Below are 5,219 nucleotides of genomic sequence, written 5' to 3'. Positions count from 1 at the left end.
GTGAATAAAGGTGCCACTAGGAGTTTGTTTAATTTGGAGGCCAAGAAAGAAAGTTATCTCTCCCATTAAGCTCATTCCAAACTCACTAGTCATGAGTTTTCCAAACTCTTCACACAAGGATTCATTGGCCGATCCAAACACAATATCATCCACATAAACTTGAACTAGGAGAACATCATCATTAGATACTTCAATAAATAAAGTTGTGTCGGTGGTACCCCTTTGAAAGTGATTTTCCAATAAGAAGGCACTAAGCCTTTCATACCAAGCTCTTCGAGCTTGCCTAAGACCATAAAGAGCCTTAGAAAGTTTAAAACATGATTTGGAAATTCTTTATTTTTAAAACCAGGGGGTTGTGCCACATACACTTCTCTATCAATAAAACCATTAAGAAAAGCACATTTAGCATCCATTTGGAACATTTTAAAACCCTTATGGGCAGCATAGGCAAGAAGCAACCTAATTGCTTCCATTCTAGCTACCGGAGCAAAAGACTCATCAAATTATATACCCTCTTCTTGATCTTAACCTTGGGCCACTAATCTAGCCTTGTTACGAACAACTTTTCCATCCTCACCAAGTTTATTTTTAAAAACCCACTTAGTACCCGTAACCTTCTTACCATTCGGATGAGGTACTAGTGTCCAAATCTCATTTTTATCAAATTGAGCCCGCTCCTCTTGCATAGCTTTGACCCAATAGGGATCTTCAAGGGCTTGCTTTACATTGTTGGGCTCCATTTGTGACAAGAGAGCAAGATTGCTTGGTTTGGTTTGCTTTTTGGATGAGGATCTTGTTGTTACACCTTGTGAGGGATCACCAATGATAAAATCATGAGGATAACCCCTCATGGACTTCCATTCCCTTGATTTTCGAAGGTGTATTAAGCTTTGATGAGCTTCCGTGGGTGGTTCTATTCCAGTTTCTCTTGCTGGTTCAGGAGACAAAACAGAAATATCTCCTCCATTCTGATGAGACAAAATTGGACAGACAGATTCTTCATTTTGAACAGACTTGGGATTTTCTTCATTGACTTCTTTATTGACAGCATCTTCACAATCTAAATCATTTTCTATCACAGTACTGGAAATTGAATCAGAATCACAAAAAGATACATGTATGGATTCCTCTATTGTTCTATGTTCTTTTAGGTAAATTCTATAAGCCTTGCTAGTGGTGGAGTATCCAACAAACATCCCTCATAAGATTTTGGATCAAATTTACCAAGATTTTCTTTGTTGTTAAGTACAAAGCATTTTCATCCAAAAACATGGAGATACTTAAGATTTGGTGGGGTTCCTTTCCATAGCTCATAAGGAGTTTTCTTCAACCCTTTTCTTATGATGGTCCTATTCAAAATATAACAAGCTGTATTTACAGCTTCAGCCCATAGAAATTTTGGAACCTCATTTTCACATAACATAGCCCTAGTCATCTCTTGAAGGCTTCTATTCCTTCTTTCAACAACCCCATTTTGTTGAGGTGTTCTAGGGCATGAAAAGTTATGAGCAATTCCAAAATCATCATAAAATTTTTCAAAGTCTTGATTTTCAAATTCTTTTCCGTGATCACTTCTCAAATGGGCAACTTTTAAATCTTTTTCATTTTGAATTCTTTTGCAAAGGGTTGAGAAAGTATGAAAAGCATCATTTTTATGAGCAAGAAAAAGTACCCAACCAAATCAAGAGTAACCATCCACCACCACTAAGCCATAGTGTTTACCTCCTAAACTTTGAGTTCTTGTTGGTCCAAAAAGATCAATGTGTAACATCTCTAATGGCCTCTTGGTTGAAATTCCATCTTTTGTTTTAAAAGAGGATTTTACTTGTTTGCCTAATTGACAAGCATCACAAGTTAGATCATTATCAAATTTAATATTTGGAATTCCTCTTACCAAGTTTTTCTTAACTAGCTTAGAAATTTGGTACATGCTAGCATGACCAAATTTCTTATGCCATAGCCATTTTTTAGATTCAAGAGAGGTAAAACATGTCACTTTTTGATCTTTCAAGTCCTCAAGAGTCAATCCATACACGTTATTGCACCTTTTAGCCCCAAACAAAATATCCCCAGATTTTTCACAAACAACTAAACATACAAACTTTCTAAAAATAACTTCAAATCCTAGATCACACAATTGGCTAACACTAAGTAAATTATGTTTCAAACCATCAACAAGAAGAACATCATTTATAGAAGATGAGAAACTTTTACCAACTTTTCCAATGGCCACTATTTTTCCTTTACCATCATCACCAAAAGTGACAAACCCTCCATCATACTCATCAAGATTTATGAAGAAGGTTGCTTTCTGGTCATATGCCTAGAGCATCCACTGTCCATATACCACATATTGTCCTTCCGCTTGGATGCTAGGCAAGCCTACAAAATGAGCTCAAGTGACCTTAGGTATCCAAATCTTCTTGGATCCTTTCACGTTAAACCATTTCCTATGTCCCAAGCCATTGTAGTCAAAAACAACTTTGTAAACTTTGTTACCAATCATTCTTTCACCAAAAAAGCATTGAATGGGAAAATGGCAATTTCGGTTGCATAGTCTATAAAATCTTGGAGTTGCTATTTTGCTAAAGCTTGTTGGGTTTTGAAACCTTGTATTATTTGAAGATGAGGCTATGTTTTTAAAATAAGGTTTTTCAACAGATTTGAAATTCTTGTGAAACCCCAAGCCAACTTTATTATATAGAGGTTTTTGACTAGCCAAGATTTGATTTAAATTTTCAGAACTTTGAGTGAACTTGGCTAAGTCATTTTCAAGATTTTCGATCTTTTTTCAGCAACTCTTCATTTTCTTTAAAATAGTTTACATATGTAACAACAGAATGATCACTTTCACAGTTTCTAAGCTGAGCTTTTAACTGCTTGTTTTCTTCAACAAGTTCAATAGCAGTTTCAGCCTCCCTTAGTTTTTCTTTAAGAAAACTATTTTCAGCTTTAAGAATGGTGATTTGCTGCTCAAGATCTTGGTTATCAAGCAAGAAACATCTAATTTTTTCAGAAAGGTGGTCTATCATAAGATAAAGATCTTCAGTGTCAGGGTTATAAAAAACTACCTGTTCAATGTGATCTGCCATGAGACATGGCTGGGACTTGGTCTCTGATTCTTCATCATCGTCCGAGTCATTTTCCAAGTCCTCCCACGAAGCCATCAGTCCTTTTTTCTTTCCTTTCTTTGGCTTCTCCTCCTTCTTCAACTTAAAGCAATCAGATTTAAATGCACAGTCAGTCTCTTTATAGTTGTAGCATGTCACCTTGCTGAAATCTTTCTTTTATTTTCTTGAACTGCTTCCCTTGCCTCTTTCCTTGAACTTCACCATTTTTTTGAATTTTTTGGCAAACAAAACAAATTCATTTTCAGAGGAATTATCACTAGATTCATCATCTAGGGGTTAGTAACAGATGTCAAAGCAATTCCTTTCTTTTTTGAATCTTTTTTCAAATAAGTGTTTTCGAAAGCAAGCAAATTTCCTCTCAAGTCATCATATGTCATGGAATCTAGTCTACTACTGTCAGATATGATTAATGCTTTAGTTTCCCACTCTTTTGTGAGACATCTCAAAACTCTTCTCACAAGCACAGAATCAGGATACGTAATTCCCATAGCATCCAAGCCAACAATGATGATGTTGAATCTTTCGAACAGTTCATCAATAGATTCTCCTTTCTTCATTGCAAACATTTCATATTCTCTGTTCAACATATCTATCCTGGTCTTCTTCACTCTGGTGGTTCCTTCATGGGTGATTTGAAGTTTGTCCCAGATTTTCTTTTTCACTGTGCATCGTGATACCCGTCAGTATTCCTCGAAGCTGATGGCACAGTTGAGCAGATTGATAGCCTTGGCATTGAGCTCCACCTTCTTTCTGTCTTCTTCGGTCCAGGTTGCTTTGGGTTTGAGAGAGCTTACTCCTTCTGCACTTGTGGTGGTTGAAAATTGAGGACCCTCCAGGATAATTTTCCAACAATTCTGTAGTCCACTGCTTGCACAAAAATCTTCATTCTCTCCTTCCAATAGGTGTAGTTTTTCCCATTGAAAAGAGGAGGTCTGTTGCTTGACTGTCCTTCAATCAGGTTGTAGGACACCAGATTAGAGCCACTGTTTTCTGCCATCTGGATCTTTTCTCTAAGCTGCAAAGCTTGATCTCTTTGAGACCAAGCTTTGATACCAATTGATGGTTTATCAGTGGCTAAGAGAAGGGGGTTGAATCTTAGCCCCTTTTTTCGCTTAGTAACTCTTGCTGTCCTTCAGAACACTTGAGGAGATATTTCTTGTTTTTGTCTCGTGCCTAGCCATAAGATTTTTTTTGTTTTATCTCGTGACCAGCCAGTAGATATTTTTCAGTTTTGTCTCCTATGCAGTAGAATCAGAAATGGAGTAGAAGAAAGAGAAAATTACACCAAGATATATCTTGGTTCAGCTGAGTGCAATGCAGCCTACATCCAGTCTCTATCACAACAATGATGGAATTTCACTATAATCATCTTTGATTACATACACCAATTCTCCCTAGGAACTACCCTTCCTATCCGGGACAAGTCCAGAATCTAATCCCAAAACAGAACTTGACTTGGTCACTGCCAAACTTTCAACTGCTAAGTGCTAACCCAACTTGCAAGGGGATTCCCACACAATCGTGAAACATAACACAGATGTACAAAGGACCTCTAGGACATCTATGGCTTTTTCTTTTAATTTTGTACACTCTTCCTTTTTTAGCTCTATGGCTTTTTCATACAAACTTCACTGTTTGTCTTTTATCCATGAGACTCAAGACAGCCAAAATTAAACAGAAAATTACAAAATAGAAAACATAAAGGAGAAGAACTTCTGTTAGCTTAGGTAGCTATGTGAACACTGTGCTTTCACTCTTTTCCTTACTTCAAGTCCTGGCTGTTCTCCTTTATTTATAGAAGGGGAAGCCTCCAAGATTAAAGTTCTTGAACCGAGCCAACTTCTTCTTCTTCATGCAAACTGGTTCGGCCAGAGAGAGAGGAGAAATAACCGAATGCTATATCCAACATGAAATTACCTCTGAGTCTTTCCTTTACACCAAGCTTCATCAATCCGAGCCATCCCTCTTGACTTGCACTCCAAGAAGGACTCCTAGCCCTTGATGCTTCTTGATGCATGACAGCTCCTCATGTTCCACTTTTGCTTCCTCCTTCACGTAGCCTCCCTAGCTACCTTTTGTGATGAGTGA

The sequence above is a fragment of the Arachis stenosperma genome, chromosome 6, assembly GCF_014773155.1.
Source record: "Arachis stenosperma cultivar V10309 chromosome 6, arast.V10309.gnm1.PFL2, whole genome shotgun sequence".
Lineage (NCBI taxonomy): Eukaryota > Viridiplantae > Streptophyta > Magnoliopsida > Fabales > Fabaceae > Arachis > Arachis stenosperma.
Note: the sequence above shows the minus strand (reverse complement) of the source record.